Source organism: Polypterus senegalus, chromosome 14 (assembly GCF_016835505.1).
Source record: "Polypterus senegalus isolate Bchr_013 chromosome 14, ASM1683550v1, whole genome shotgun sequence".
Taxonomy (NCBI): domain Eukaryota; kingdom Metazoa; phylum Chordata; class Cladistia; order Polypteriformes; family Polypteridae; genus Polypterus; species Polypterus senegalus.
In genome coordinates, this window is record NC_053167.1 from 52392584 (window position 1) to 52410840 (window position 18257).

Here is an 18257-nt window from a genome sequence, read left to right on the forward strand (position 1 = left end):
TAGAAGGCTGAAATCTGGCAGGCGTATTCCTTACAGCTTACTTACAAAAGTTAAGCAGGTTTTATTTCGAAATTCTACATGCAACGGTCATAACGGTCGATAACGGTCGACAATGTCTGCCATGTTGAACTTTCTTATTTATAGCCCCATCTTCATGAAATTTGGTAGGAGGCTTCCCTGCGCTAACCGAAACCAATGTAGGTACTTATTTCGTAGGTATGACACCCCTGTCAGCCGCCATATTGAACTTTCCAACGTCATTAATTCTCCAACTTCCCGTGTAGGTAGAAGGCTGAAATTTGGCAGGCTCATTCCTTACAGCTTACTTACAAAATTTAAGCAGGTTTCATTTCGAAATTCTATGCGTAACGGTCATAACGGTTGACAACATTCGCCATGTTGAACTTTCTTATTTATGACCCCATCTTCACGAAATTTGGTAGGTGGCTTCCCTGCACTAACTGAAACCGATGTACGTACTTATTTCAGTGGTATGATGCCACTGTCGGCCGCCATATTGAACTTTTCAACAGTCTTTGTTACTTATGGGCCCATCTTCAAGAAATTTGGTACGCGGGTTCCCAACGCTAACTGAATCCTACTTACGTATATATATACACATCCATAGCCTACAGCTCGGTCACCGTGTGAGGCGGCGTTGGGTCCCCCATCCCAACGCCTCCCACGTTGATGGCTGCCTGCCTGTATAAGGCTGTCCGTCACTCCAGTCTCTACATTCCCTTCCTTGCTTCGCCACGGGATTCACATCTCCCTGCTGATAACTACAGCCTTTTTATTTAATCCACGGCTTCTCCGCTGTTTTATTGTTCATTTATTACGATTATAGTTAGGTATTTTAGACTTACTTTACATTGTTCAGGTACCCATTTCCTTTATCATTCCAACCATACCCCCATTAACATGTCTATCGAGGTGATCACCATCGATCAAAGAACTGTCACTTACCAAGTGGTTTCCATGCCCGGAGATGGCACCTACCTTTTCCATTCTCTTTGTTACATATTGCACGGCCATATCAGGCTCACTCTTGATATCCGGAGGAACATTGTGTCTTATGTATTGAATGACTGGGACAGGTTCAAGGTGTGGACTGATGACGGTACAGGAGATAATTATACTACACAGGAGCACTATAAGAGTGAAATGCTTAAGCCCTTCACCTATGGATCTGCATGTGAGTTGATGGCTGCCGCTGAATTGTTTGGTTGTCACTTTCAAGTGTACCATAATGGCCAAATATTTCACACCTTTCGACAACCGCCAATGCCTCTTAAACATCTTAGATTCACAGGTGACGATTTCAGTAGTGGACACTTTGATGTTTATGAATGTTTAAACTCTTAAAAGCTGGATGTGAAGTTATCGATGAAACCGGTTGTATGCTTACAACGCTTGACAGATGCCGAATGTCTCTTCAACATGTCCTACAAATACTGTCGTAATTGAAACAAACCATGAAACTCAAACCGATTATGACAGCAGCAATCCAAGCTGTGAGATTTGAAACAAGATTACTGTTCACATGGCCAACTGTACATTGCATGCTCAAGAGTAAGCTCAGCGCACAGCTTGGTCATATTACAACCGGAGGGCCAAACTCACAATGTGGTATACAAAGAGATCCTTAACAAATAATTATTGGTATATTTTCCCTCAGTTTAAAAAGATTTAATTTTCTTCTTAATAAAAATTTTAAGGCAGTTTAAAGCACAGAGGAAGCAATTATTTCTGTATTTCTTTTTCTTTTCCATTCTTATCTATTGGCTTATCAAACTTATCAATTTAGGTATGTTTACAAGCCTTAAGTTTTACTCCGTTGGCCTTGCTCTCTCTCTCAGCAGTGGGGGTCAACTTGTTCTCAATCCTACTTTTTGTAAAAATTGATTGATTTTGTATGGAATGATTACAATAAAATTAATAAAATTTCCCAAAAAATATATATATATTATTATTACACCACCACCTTTTAACAATACTTGTAATCTCCACATGCTTGATCATATAATCCAGGTCCCCAGAGAAGTGAGTTAGCATCACCTACCACTGAACCACCATGACACTCATTTTGAGAATATACTGTATATTGATTTGTTTGTTTGATGATTTTACTCCACATTAATAGGATTCAATATTTTACATATTTATTCAATGGAGAAGATGTCATGGTCAGGGCCATATGATGAACAGGTGGTGGAGACTAAAAGAGAAAAACCATATTTTACACTTCAATAGGTAATGCAATTAGAATTAAGAAGCTACTGTGAGAAAATGTATTTATATATTGGCACACTTGACCCTCTTGTATACACTAGGGGCCTCATGTATAAACGGTGCGTTTGCCCAAAAATGTTGCGTACGCCCGTTTCCACGCTCACATCGTGATGTAAAAAAACTAAACTCACGCCAGGTCAAACCATGGGATATGCAAGTTTTCAGCTCAATTTTGCAAACTGGTAGCACCCAACATCAAAGCAGTGCTACTGTTCCTGTGTGGTTTCCCTTTATTTATTTGATTCACATCCCTGATGCAGCTTTATCAAATACGATTAAATTAACAGCATATCGTTTTTTAGTTTAATGCATCTGATTTTAATCAACCCGTAACCATATAATGATGCACGAAATGGCTAAACTATTCCAAATACCATCGCTTGTTACTCTCAGTGCACCTGTATTTTAACCCATTGTATCTAAGTGGGGAATCACAGCTATACAGCAGTTGATCGGAAAGCTCTACGGCAGATTGTGTCAAGTACAGAGAGAATTGTACTGGTACAGCATCAAGCACACACTACCTCAGTCATACGCACAGTCTATTTGAACTTATCTATTCGGCAAATGCTTCAAAGCCTTTTCTGCGCAAACCTCACGGTTCAGAAACAGTTTCATCCCAAGAGCTCTAAATGCACTAAATCAGTCCATTGAGCCTTCCTGGTAGAACTGCTTGTACTTTTAAGTACAATTTACTGTTGTTGTTATTTTACCATTTTATAGGAAAATAAGTTTATGGAGGATTTGCATATTGAATCTCATTGTACCATACAATAACAATAAAGGAATTCAATTCAATTCAACAGAAGAGAGTGCGTATTTACAGATGATGACGACTGGCTTCTAAGTCGATTTAGATTTCCAGGCGCTATCTTCATGGAGCTCTTGATATCATTTTTATGATGAAATGCAGTAAAATATATACTGTATATTAAGTTTTACATTACATTTTTAACTTCATTTAAATAAAATTTAAAATTTTATTAATTAAATGTTAAACAGTGGACAGATCTAGCGATGAGCTGGCGCCCCAATCATGGATTGTTCCTGCCTCATGCTGTATGTTTGCTGGGACTGGCACGACCCTGGATGGAGAGATGGATGGAATAATTAAACATGTTGTGAGCTGGGGTGGTGAACACACCTGGGAAAAACCCTCCTAAAAACGCTGACAGACTACCTTTACATTGCTCCCTTACTTGCTGGGCTTGCGTGCAGGCTGGTCTGTCGCGCAATAAGCTTCCCACGCAGTACTCCACATACTTAAAAGCCTGAACAGCATCTGTCAGTTTTGGAATTGACTGTTTGCTTTTTCTCTCTCTCTTACACTCTCTGCTCCTGACAGAAATGTCATCTCTGTCTTGTCATGGAGCACGTTTAAACTTATGGAAAAAGAAACAAACGTTCATATGCAGTGTTTGAATAAAGTTCCTGTCTCTACAACGTCCTTTGTTTCTGTGCAAATCTGTGATCCAAGTGTGACAAGTGGTACCAGAAGTGTGGGCACAGATGGATGCCGAGGAGTTGTTTCTAATCACTCAGAATGTCCCGCTTCCTCACGACTCAGAGGATGATCAGATTCCTGCTCTTCCTGATAATTCTAAGTATGTGCTGACAAAGATGGGTCCTTCCTGTGACCCAGAAATGTTTCTTTTAGCTTTTGAACAAGTGGAGACTTTGTTGGGATGGAACAAACAAAATTGGGCCGCTATCGTCACCCCTCTCTTTTTTATAGGGATGCCTTACTTGCCTTAAGGAATGTGCCTCGCGATAAACTCAGTGATTATGATTTCCTGAAGCGACAGGTTGTTTTACGTAAGACAATGACATTTTTGGCTAAAGGTTTTCCACTTCATGATTGGAGACTGAACATGGACGGTCCTATCCGTGCACAGATACAAGATTTGATTCATAAAGTACATTGCTGGTTTGAGGGAGATGAGATGGAACATATTGTGGAAAAAGTTGTCATGAATATACTGCTGGCCAGGATACCTGCAGTTCTCCGAGATGAGTTTCTTCATCATAATGTTGAGTCATTGACGATCTTGGCCAAATGCTTAGAGGGTTCTCAGACTGCTTGGAGAAAAAGTGGTGGATTTGCAGCTCCTTGTGCTGTTTTACAGCCTACGAGAGATCGCCAGGGAATGTTCGTCACTTTGAACGAAGGTTAGAGCATCAACGGGCTTCAAGACCTGACAATCGGATGTCATCTGGACGGCCTCTGGGGGATCCAGTTGTGGATGTAGTGCCCATATCTGGGGAGAAAGGAGAAGGTCGTGGACATCGCCGTGGATATTCCTTGCAACCTTACAGTTTTACAGTCAGGCATCGACCTGGCTCTGAACATGTTAATGCTGATGTCCTGTCACGCCTGTTTGAACCTGGTTTGGAGAGTCGCTTGATTCACGAAAATGTGAATAAAGCTGATGGAGGGGGTGTGAGCTGTGGGGCTGAACACACCCCTAGACGATACAGATGCTCCTGGGAAAACCCCTCCTAAAAACGCTGACAGACTACCTTCACATTGCTCCCTTACTTGCTGGGTGTGTGTGCGTGCGTGCGTGCGTGCGTGCGTGCGTGCGTGCGTGCGTGCAGGTCTGTCACGCGATAAGCTTCCTGCTCGGTACTCCACATACTTAAAAGCCTGAACAGCACCTGTCAGTTTTGGAATTGATTGTTTGCTTTTCTCTCTCTCTCTCTCTGACACTCTCTGCTCCTGACAGAACTGTCATCTCTGTCTTGTCATGGAGCACGTTTAAACTTTTGGAAAAAGAGACAAATGGTCGTTTGCAGTGTTTGAATAAAGTTCCTGTGTCTACAACCTCCTGTGTTTCTGTGCATATCTGTGACCAAAGCGTGACAATGTACTACGAAGATATTAATGTTACTTAAAAGTTTTGAAGAATCAGTGTTTTGACTTAATTAAAATAATTAATTTAAAATTATTAAAGAGCTGATTGTGTGTCGATTGGTTACTTAGAGAAAGAAAAGGAAGGACAGGAATTGGGGGTTAGTACATTTGAATGAGACAGTACTGCTGCAATAAATAATTTCATTAAGGGTCGCACACAGTGCAGCAAGCATCTTGCGGGAGGCGGGAACATCCCTGGACGGGGCGCTAGCTCATCACTACCCCTGCGAAAATAATATCAGGCATACATCTTAGTATTTAAATTATTCAGAGAGCTGTAATATCACGAATGTAATGGATTCTGTGTCCTGTTGGCGTAAGAGAAAGCCATTTAATAACAAGCAAGTAGTGATTCACACACATAGAGTACATAGAAGAACACATAGAAAACAAAGCATTTAACGTGCTACTTTAGTTATGATTGTATTTGAGAAACTAGTAAATCAAAAGGTTTTAAGATGAAGTTTATGATGTTCTACTTTAATGACAAAATAAACTACGTGATTAAAGTGGAAATTTTGAGATTAAAGTTGACATTTCAAGCTTTGTTTCCACTGTGTCCCTATTTTTTTTCTTCTCTCTGTACCCTAATAAGCTTCTATATGACACTCAGACAATGGGCTACAACTCACCTTTTCATGGCAACTTTGATATCTGACAACTTCTTTGTTATTTCAGGCACTATGCGACTTTCTGATCTTGAACTTTTGATCAGCTTCCTTTTGTTGGTTATACAACTGCTTAAACCAACAAATAGTACGTTTTTCATTACCTCCATTTAGCATTCGCTGAAATTCTTCTTTCTTCCCCATGCTTTTGCCATTGTCTTTTCACAGAACGCTGTACTTAAGGGAAAATTTATATTTATTTGTATATTCAAAGAGACCGGGATTTATATAGCAGAAGTGCGTGGAAGGTGGCTTATGTACGGTTTTGTGCATCTGAATTTTTTTGTTTGTACGCACATTTCGACTTTTGTCCGTACACCATGTTTTAGCGTGAATTCTATGCACGCCGTTATGCATGAGGCCCCTGATGAGAAAAAGTAGGGTTACCAATAGTAAGCCCTTCATAATTCAAACTCCATTTCTTTTAAGCTTTTAAACTACATTCCAGATAGAACTTCATAGTTCAGTGAAGGGTTGCCAAACTTACTGAACCGTTAAGCCTGCTGATTCTCAGAAGCTGTCCGAACACTGAATGAGATCGCAGGCTGCAGCAGAGAGACAGAAAGAGGAATTTCACAGCTGCTGACTTCAAATTCTATATCTACATTTTTAGCCACTACAATATGGCCCATATGGAAAACATAAAAACAAACACATTCATAACAACAGTTTAAATTTCATAGTATAAAGACAGTATAAGATCATATCTTGCCTGATGAAGGGGCCTGAGTTGCCTTGAAAGCTTGCATATCGTAATGTTTTTAGTTAGCCAATAAAAAGTGTCATTTTGCTTGACTTCTCATTACATCCATAATGGCTAACACAGAACAACACCCTAGTACTATAGTATAAAATTACAATACTTCATTCATTCCAATTCAAACCCAATTTTCTGATCAAGAAAAAAATGTTTTTTTGATTTAAATATACACATTTAATGGTTTATTACAAGATCAAATAAATCCTATCCATATTCATTCAGTGAAGAGTGCTTAAAAAATAAACTGAAATGAACTAAACTAAATATTGCATGATCAAATTGACGTTACACTACAGTATTTACAAGACAAGAGTAATGCCCAAAAGAAGGATACTACCCTACTTTCACACTTCTAATCGAATGGAAGCCCAAACAAAGCACGCAGAAATACATAAAACAAAAACGCAGCTCAAATAATACATTTCAAGATAATGATTGTCCCAAAAAGGCTTGAGCATGCTGCAGATTTCTACAAATGAAGAAAATAATTTAACAGACTTGTTCGATGTCTCTCGCACATACACCGCACACTTCATTCTAACTCATCTTCTTTTGGTTACAACACTGCATGTGTCTGATTCAAATAACAGAGAACTCATTCAGACCCACCACTCAGATATACTAATAATGCAAAGAAAATTCTACCATGCTTACTGTTTACAGAATTTCTGGTAGCACAGGGAAAACTATTGGCAGGCATTTACAAGTTCTTGGGAAATGTGATGCCTGTGGCTCATCTCTGAAAGGCCTTTGAAAGAGGACCAACAAAAGGTTTCAAGGTGGTACCTTTTGGGACCAACAAAGGTGGACACAGATGAGAAAGGAGATCTACCCACTCTAGTAGACTAAGGTAAGACTTTGGTTTGTCAGAGAGTAAAAAAGTGAATAGATAACTATTGCTTGATTGAACCCACATCCAAACACACACAATTGCAACCAACCAATCATTTGGATACTCTTTCAGCCTCTTAAGTTCAAATTAATGTCTACTACTGTATATTTATGCATATCTCATGGTTTAGTTTTTCTAATTCAATGCTATATTACCCAACTCTGAACCCAACTCTGAACCCATTGCTTCCATTACAAGGCTCCTGGCCATAAAAGAGTTTCCTTGTTATGACAGTTATAAGGAAAGAAGAAAGGAAGGATGGAGTAAACCCTCCCAGAGATGCCGAGCAAACCCACACACACTTGCACCATGCCAATTTAAGCTGTCTGTTCAGTCTACAAATGTGGTTTTGAGCCAATAGAAATGATTGGTGTCACACACTTTACCAGTATGCCACTCCAAACAGAATTAAGAAAAATATCCTCAGACTGAGTTTGAATGTTAGGACTAAAGGTACCTCACGGTGTGGAGATTTTCCCAAATAATAAAACGTCTCACACAAAACAAAGTGTTGGGGATCGTCCCCGTATATTGTCCTGCAGACAAAGTAGCAAAATAAATTATCAAAATGCAACCAAAGAGGTAACAGTTGACAATGTTTATCAGTTAAAATGGCATTTATATACAGAAATGTATTATGGGAATAGGAAATTGTTAATGACTTCTTAAATTTTTTACTCATTTCTGGCTTCTAACTTAAATGTATCTTCCAGTCAAACTGTATCACAGAAACCTTGACCACCATGAAGAAGTATCTAGATGAGATATTGGGACAGCTTAGCTTTAACTAAACAAATGGTTTATGTTCTTTAACTTTTGTTACTGTGCTGCATTCAGGCAGTACAGAATACTGTATTGGATCCAAAGAAATGACGGACCTAAGATGTTTAGGGAATTGAGGCCCACGCAAAAGGAGGTGAGGGAAATAAAAGAACAGTTATGTGAGGTGGTTAAACAAGTGCAAGATGTGACTGTCTCCTTCCAGCAATTAATGATGGAATTTAATAAGATGCACAATCAAATGGGTACACAAGGGAGTGCTCAAGGAGTAAAATGCAGTGCAAATTATTAAAGAACCACAAATCCCCCACCTCTCTTGTTTTGCTGGGGATCAACATAAATGCAGGGAGTGTAGATTAGTCTTTGACATGCAGCCCCAAACATATACCTCTGACAAGGTTAAAGTGCCACATATTATTACACTGCTTGATAATAAGGCAGTGGTTATAAAAGTAGTGCACACTCCTCAGACGTTTTTGTGAAGAATTTTAAGAAAATATTTGATTTGCCTGTACATTCAGAAGTAGTGATAAGTAGGCTGATTTTAATAAAATTTGGTATCAGTGCCTGTGTAATCATTTTCCACATCCATACTGACTGCTGTAGGATGTGAGGAACATACTTTAGTGTCTTTGTTTAAAAAGAGGTTGTGCCCTGGAATAAAAGATGATGTTGCTAGCCATTATGTAGAGACGACTTTGGAGGGAGTTACTGAGTTGGCTTTAAAGAGGAAAGGAAAACAAGGTAAACAAGAGAGGGGGTGCAAACCCCAAAATAAAAAGACCTCGAACAACCTATGGAAATGGACGATATTAATGTATCTGTTAATGAATGTCAAATAAAACTAACTGAATGACTCTTTCTATTATGGTAAATCAGGACATGTTGTCGCCAATCATCCAAAACTCCTTAAGAAACATGGAGACATAACAAGTATGTTAGCATTGGTCAGGTGGGCTCTTGAAACTAAACCCTATTTGATAATTCATTGTTAATACATATTATGATAGAAGGTGTGTCCTTTCAAGCACTTAATGATTCTGGGGCAGAAGAACATTTCATAATGACTAGACCAGGCAAGAATTTACTATTTTCCTTAAAACATACATTTAGAATTGTGTCTGTGGATGTGAACTTATTAGGAGCTGGGGTTTTGGAATCTTTGACACAACTATTGCAAATACAAGTAAACACCATTTATATGAACTTAACGCCCTTTTTGTGTACTACATTTTCTTATATTAGGATTTCTTTTATTAGAGAAACATTGATACTGGGTCAAGGACACAGGTGAAGGGTATCAACTGAGAAATTATTTTACATAGTTTGGGTAGATCTATTTCATGAAAGAATTTAACTCATTAAAGACAACATGCTGGGGCTGAACAGGATTAACTTTGTATTATATTATTTTTAATATTTATTTTGTATTTAAAAAATATAGCAAAAATCTCTATATTCATCAATTGCTTCCTTAGCAAAGTATATATATCTTTTGTACTGTTTAACATTACTGCAATGCATGCAAGCATCACTGTTTCCTGAATTCTGTTGTCAAGACACAACCCTCAAGTTGTGGGCACAGTTTTGGACGTTACGGCTTCTAACGTTAATGTTGCGATGTTTTTAATACCTTCAAGATGTCCCTCTCTTAATCCAGTTTTATGGATAATACTCACAAAATCCTTGGTGCAATTCTGTTTAACATTTTCTGGCATTGAATTCTCTTGCTATTCCGTTTTAACTACTTTCCTGTTTAACATTTCACTTTGGCAACAATATTATTGACTTCTTGGTTGCCGACTCTTTCCTGGTTTCTTTGATTTACCTCCTAGTCGACTTTATAACATTCATTACTGCATTTGGTGCAGGCAATACACTTGTAAACAGCCTTCAGCACTCACTTCTTCACCTCTAATTTCTCCCCCTCTCTTACTGCTATACATAAGCACAATTCTGGTTTCTTATCCTCCCACCAGTGTGGTTTTGCCACATCTCACCTCCTGATTCAAAGCTCAGGGACACATTATTTGTGGAGGCAGGTTTAAAGAGTTCAAGGCAAGCCATAAAATCAGTTCCAGGTTTAGATGAGGTTCTTTAAAGTCTTAGTGCCCTCTGGCAGCTCTTAAGGCCATTGCACCATGATTCTTCTGTATGTGATGCTCATGTTTACAAGAAAGATTTGAACAAGACTAAATGTTGAAAACACAGACCAGGGGCCTCATGTATAAATGGTGCGTACGCACAGAAATGTTGCGTAAGAACTTTTCCACGTTCAAATCGCGATGTATAAAACCTACACTTGGCGTAAAGCCACGCACTTTTCCACGGTACCTCATACCTTGTCGTACGCAAGTTCTCCGCTCGGTTTTGCAAACTGGCGGCACCCAGCGTCAATGCAATGGTACTGTTCTTGTGTGATTACTCATTATTTTCATGACGCGGCTTTATAAATACACAGAAACTAACCGCATATTGTTTATTAGTGTAACGCATCTGATTGTAATTAACTCGTAACAATATAATGGTCCAGGGAACAGCCATAGTATTCCAAATACCAGAACTGCTTTAGAGTTGTTACTCTCACTTCTTCTTCTTTCAGCTCCTCCCGTTAGGAGTTGCCACAGCGGATCATCTTTTTCCATATTACTCTCACTGCACGACTCGGAGTATTTATATCACTGTATCTGAGTGTGAATCACAGCAGCAGCTGATCGGAAAGAGAATTATCGGTATACAGCTTTAAGGACACGCTACCTCAGCCACTGCAAAATGTTTTAAAGCCTTTCCTGTACGGACCTCACGGTTCAGAAACAGTTTAATCCCAAGAACTTTAAATGCACTCAATCAATTGCTCCTTGTAGAACGGTTTGTACTTATAAGTACAATCACCCCACTGTAAACTTGCACTACAGTTATAATATCTCACAGCCTGGGCCACTTTATAAAGCGCGTATTTACATATGATGACGATATCATTTTTAAGGTGAAATGCAGCAAAATATGTTTGTTAAATTATACACATAAAACTTTAACTTCATTTAAATAATCTATATTCTTCACTGGGAGTGTCGTGAAGGATAGAATAATTAAACATGTACTACGAAGATATTTCAATGTTCTTTAAACGCTTTGAAGAATCGGCTAAGCTTACAGATGGCTTAACTTCTATTACAGAGCTGATTGTGTGGCGATCGGTTACTTGGGGAAAGAAAAGCAAGGACTCTTGGGCGGCCACGCCAATATATATTGAATATAAAACAGAAAGAGAAAATAACAACACAGCTAAAAACGCAGCGACAAATTTCGACAAAAGATAATGCTTGTCATGAGCACGAGGCTCATGAAACACATGTTTTAATAATGTGCTTTAGCTCCTATCATCATGAAAATGACATCACGTATACATCTCAGTATTTTAGTTATTCAGAGAGCTGAAATATCACAAATGTAATGGATTCTGTGTCCAGTTGGAGGAAGAGAGCCAGTTTAAGAAGCAAGTAGTGATTCGCACACATAGATCACATACAGTAGAAGATCAAATACAAAACAAAGCATTTAACGTGCTACTTTAATTACGATGTAATTTTGAGAAACTGGTTAATTAAACGATTTTAAGATGAAGTTTATAATCTTCTACTAAATGACAAAATAAACTACGTGATTAAAGTGGAAAATTCGAGATTAAAGTTGACATTTCGTGCTTTTTCCCCACCGTGTGCCTTTTTCTCTGTACCCTAATAAGCTTTCATATGACACTCAGACAGTGGGCTTACAACTCTTCTTTTCATGGCAACTTTAATATGTGACTTATTTTTTATTTCCGGCACTGTGCGATTTTGTGAATGTGAGCTTTCAAGTTTCTCCAACACGCTATGTCACTCGATCAACTTCATTTTGTTGATTATACCACGGTTTATTTGAACAAGTAGTATGTTTTTCCTTTGCCTCCACTTGGTATTCGCTGAAATTCTTATATTTTCCCCGTGCTTTTCCCATTGTCTTTTCACAGAAGGCTGCGCTTAAGGGCGATTTATATTGATTTGCATATTCAAATAGGCGTAATTCTGGGAGGATTTGGGGCGTTACAAAATGCATGCACGAAGCGTAGTTTTCACGCTGATCGGGATTTATGTAACGAAAGAACGTGGAAGTTGGAGTACGCACAGATTCCTGCATCTGGATTTTTCTGTGCGTAAGCACATTTCGGCTTTTGTGCTTACGCCATGTTATAGTGCGAGTTCTACGCACGGCGTTGTACATGAGGCCCGAGGAGATGTAAAAGTTTTCAGAAGAAAGCAATAACAATATCAAAGGTCAGACTGAAGGTTAAAATAATGTGAAAAGTCAGAAACACTCCTCACCAAAGACAAGCAAATAAACTAAATTTCACTGGAAAAGATCTTGATCTTAAAAAAAATCCTTTTACTAACTAAATCACAAAGCACAGCATATGTCTTTTAGAGCAGGTGTCCCAAAAATGGGAAATTTGACTATCACACGGTCATTTTTTATAATCCACACCTGATGATGTCATAATGACACCCAGCATTTGGATGACCAAAATGAAACAAAAACAAGATTTTCTAACCTCCTGCTAATCTCTTGTGGTCTTACCACCTATCTATAACTATCTATCACTCTATCTATAGAGTTTCTACCCCCTGCCGAGTTGTCTGTCCCTTCGAAATCATGGGGGAACATTGTGTTCCAACTGTCTCTTCCCTTCTCTCTGGTACCTATTCATATTGGCCTTATGGGGCATCCAGGACAAATTTTCCACCCTAGTGATGCCCTTCTTCCATGCTCACATGACAAGGACATTTGGCACTGCAACTACAAGTATTTCACATTCTTTTCTGTCCCTCTTGGGCCTAAACCCCATACTGCACCTGCTTTTCTTGCCTGGAAATCTTCTGCAAACCAGATAACCATACTTATAGATTTGCCAATGATTCGCGTACATTCATCTATGACCGATTTAGAGCTGTCAATTTGCCTAACACCCGTCTTCAGGGATGTGGGAGGAAAAGGAAAGTTCACCAAAAAGAAAAAAATGTTAACATTGGAGGGTATTCCAACAGCATCAGGCTCAACGCACGGACCAACCTTAGATGAGGCACCAGTCATTACTGCATAAACTCATATCGGGCCAAAGTTTGCCAAGGTAAGAAGGCACCATTTCTATCCAGTGATTGGCCAGCCAGGGATTCAAATCATGAATGCTTCATCAGTAAAGAAACTGAACTAACAGCAGTAACTGCTACATCATGCTGCCCAACAAAGTTTTAATAAAATGTTTGTTCCTGAATTTTAAATGATGAAGACTATGTTCTTTATTCTTTTAAAAAAAGATTCTCTTCAATCTTCAAATTTATTGTATGTCTTTGAGTTGAGGAGTATTACATTTTGAAATGCTTCACTGTATACAACTGTAGTCTGCCATGTGGTTGCCATGCCTTTCTAATCTTTAGTGCAGTGTGTTTTGCTAAGGATAAAAAGTGAACATTAGTGGCATTTGCAGAACCCAAGCTGCATGTCAGTAGCGACTGTTACTTGTGCATCTGAACGCAGAGAGAAAATAACATGTTTGGTCTGTTACATCTTTGCGTCAGTAAAGCCCAGATTTCTGTACAAGAGCTCAGTTTCCACTTTAATCATCACAATTGACTTCTTTAATCCGCGAGTACAACATTTTTTTGATTGATGATTGGTATGAATTTATGCTTCGTGTATCTGTAATATCACTGGTAAGAGGATTTATAAAAATGAATAGAGTGGTAAGGTTTCTTAAGTTGAAAAAAATAGATCCCTTTTTAACTTTTGTAGATTTTAGCATGTATGGCTGTTACCTTTTGGTCTGTTCTAAATGGCACATTAGGAACCAGTGAAGAAGAATGAAAAAGGAAACAGCTTATCCTTTTGAGCCAATGGAAGTAACACACAAATCTTCTGCCTTTCTGAAAATTTTTGAACCGCTATTCTATTTTATTGGCAGCACTTCTGACAGGGTAGTGTAGCACCATAAATGTGGATGATCCCCCTGAACATAGTGTTTAATGTTAGGGTACAAATTCTAAAAATGGAAAAGTTCAGTCTAATTTAAAAGATGTCTGGACATATCTTAATTTAAATCACTTTATCAACAACACAGCACTCTGTTTCTACACAGAAGGCCTATGCTTGTTTGCCCCTCATTTTGAAATCATCACACCTTTTTAAAGCACTCTTTTTTTCAGTGAGAACGCTCCACTTTTTTGGGGGTTTCTTTCTAGGCTGACAAGGTGGTTCTCTAGCCCTAGGATTATAACCCACCCCAGGTGATGTCTGGGCAGTTTGCTAGATCTTCCATGGCATGTGTGGATTCTCCAATTACATTAGAAAAATGTGCAGGTTAATTCACTTATCTACTCCCATTGGGTCCAATGTGGGGGTGGGTGTGTTCTGTCATGGGATGTTTCCTGTCTTGTGCCTAAAATTTCCGTAACTAGGAAAAATGGTTGGAGTTTGCATTTTGCACTTCAGTGGTGCTGTTTTATGTAAAATAAGAGATTGTCCCAGTTGTCCAGTGGTCTGATGGAGACTGCTGCCCTTCAGTTGTAATGTTTCTTTACAATGAGGTGTCACTGCAGATTTCCATCATCAGTGTTTCCAAATGCCTTTAACAGGGTTATTCATCTAGATCTGACAAGATGCAGGGCTGAGAAATAAAATCCAGCAGTATGAGTCACAATGGTCAACATGATTTCCTCCTCCCAAGAAAAATTGTTCCTTACTGCTCGTCATCTTCTATAATCAAAGCTTCCATCCTCGATGAAACATTCACCTGCTCTTCTAATAACTTAAGTGGGTTCTGGAAAGTTTTGTCATATTCACATATTCACATGAATGTCTGTGTTGTGTTTATGAGAATGGAAGATGGGATAATGAAGAACAATGAAGGTCTTGATGTACAACAATTTTGGCTAAGCATGGGATAAATTAACCAGATTCAAAAAATCTTTACATAACTGAAGAGAGTGGAGGTAAGAACTGCAAAGCCTGCAACTGCAAGTCACTGGATGCAGAGTCTCTGGCTAAAATGAGACCTCTTACTAACTTGTTTAACATATCAGAAGAGGGCATAACAGTACTGCTGCCAATTGCATGTACTGAAGGGCAGGATTAACAACAGAATTTAATGTGTATGGTTTATAAATAGCAGTTTGCATATTTAGTCATACCTGTGATAAGTGATATCGTTCATAAAGTAATGTTATGATCTTAAATTATTTCAGGAATGAATTTTGCAAAACAGGCCTGAATAACAGAAGCCCTACACCTCCAGAAAAAAAAATATGAGGGCTTCAGATCTCGTACATACAACATAATATCTCAAACCTACACAAAACGTTCTTGCATGTACACGATTACTTGAAATGAAACACCATTTTCTTCCATTTCTGGAAACGTCTCCTAAACTTTTGTTACGGTGTCTAAAGCTTCCAGAGATTTTATTTCTGGATTTCTTCCACAGTTGCAAATCGTCTTCCTTTCAGTCCCAATTTTAATTTTGGGAAAAGAAACATATCACATGGAACAAGATCTGGAGCACTGTCATAGTGCAAAATGAAGTTCTTCTTTTTTACTGATGCTTTACCACAGATGCCTCAGCAGTTCAGTCAAATGTTTCTGATTAACAGGTTGTTTACTGAGGAACATTTTATTAGCAAGTCCATTAAAGTCACGCACATAACTGGAGGATAAATGTCAGAAATATGCATCTCAATAAATTGTGAACAATGTGGGCAGACTGATTAACAAGACTGTAGGCATATAATACCTAGCGCCATAGTCTCATGCTTTTGAATGATTCTGTTAATTTTTGGGTCCCCCTTTGTAAATATAGGGTGCATAGACTTGGCATAGTTTAGATTAATGTACATAGGAACAAGCCACCTACTACTTGGGGGAAAAGGGATAAATCAACTCACAGTTTCAAGAATCTTAGATAGAAGAAGAAGAAGAGGAGAGAAAACTGTGGTGTTGAAGAAATTAAATTGGAAATATATTACACAAAGAAATTTTGTCTGTAACTTGGACCTCTTTGAGCCAAGAACCAGGCAGGAGGAAACTTGTTTGTTCGTCTTTAGTTATCTCTTCATGAGAGGGAGCTCCCCATCACAACATTCTGCTAAGGAATGGCTCCCTGAGCAGAGGCTGCCAGAGAATAGTCACAGAACACAGAAAGAGAATCATTCTTATAGATAAGTGAATTTGCATAACAGTGCTGAATTAATGCTTACTCTGAATGGTTCAATGGCTTAAACACCCAATTAAACATACCCAAGTAAAAATCTCATTTCTACTACATTCTTGTTCTTTATGGAAAAGGTTGTACATGACAACTGGCTAGTCTTCCTGGGTACATGAAAGAACATGACATCAGTTTCTCGAACTATCTTCTTGGAACATTCTGTTTGTTTACTTGACCATTTAAGCAGTCTCTTCATGCTATTTCTAAGACAAATGCTATATATTTCTTATTAATGCGTACTGCATTTAAAACACTTAATTTGCAAAATGCTATGTAACCCCTTGATGGTTCACTTTATTCTCCCGGAGTGGTGCAAAATTGGGGTGGGAGCAGATGAGTCACTCTCTGGGCATTTGCACATTCCAGATAAGCTTTGTGTCTGTATGTGCCAGAAAGCTAGAGGAGGGCCAGACAAAGTTTTTGAGATCTAACACAGTGCCCAACAGAAGCAGCAAATAAAGAGGTGATACCATCTTTAGATTTTGAATATCACTTAGTACTGTATTCCGAAAGCACATTATTAATATCACCAAACTCTGCTCTATAGACTACTTCTCTATATGGGCTAAGAGAGCAACTAACCAAAATCTGGTCCAGATCGGTCAAAGTGTAGAGGATTGTATAGGGAACATGCTGACAGATAGACATTCTGTTTTATTCTATACTAGCAGAATACCCGCGCTTCGCAGCGGAGAAGTAGTGTGTTAAAGAAGTTATGAAAAAGAAAAGGAAACATTTTAAAAAATAACGTAAGATGATTGTTAATGTAATTGTTTTGTCATTGATATGAGTGTTGTTGTCATATCTATCTATATATATATATATATATATATCATTATATATACCTGTGTATATATATATATATATACAGTATATATATCTATCTATATATATATATAAACTGCTCAAAAAAATTAAAGGAACACTTTGAAAACACATCAGATCTCAATAGGAAAAAGAAATCCTCCTGGATATCTATACTGATATAGACTGGGTAATGTGTTAGGAACGAAAGGATGCCACATCGCTTGATGGAAATGAAAATGATCAACCTACAGAGCCCTGAATTCAGACGCCCAAAAATCAGAGTGAAAAAATTATGTGGCAGGCTAGTCCATTTTCCCAAAATTTAATTGCAGCAACTCAAAAATGTACGCAGCACTTTGTATGGCCCCTGTGTTCTTGTATACATGCCTGACAACATCGGTGCATGCTTCTAATGAGATGACAGATGGTGTTGTGGGGGATCTCCTCCCAGTTCTGGACCAGGGCATCACTGAGCTCCTGGACAGTCTGAGGTGCAACATGGTGGCATTGGATGGATAAAAACATAATGTCCCAGAGGTGTTCTATTGGATTTAGGTCAGGAAAGTGTGGTGGCCAGTCAATGGTATCAATTCCTTCATCCTCCAGGAACTGCCTGCATACTCTCACCACATGAGGCCAGGAATTGTCGTGCACCAGGAGCCACTGTACCAGCATAGGGTCTGACAATGGGTCCAAGGATTTCATCCTGATACCTAATGGCAGTCAAGGTGCCTTTGTCAAGCCTGTAGCGGTCTGTGTGACCCTCCATGCATATGCCTCCCCAGACAATCATTAACCCACCACCAAACTGCTCATGCTGAATGATGTTACAGGCAGCATAATGTTCT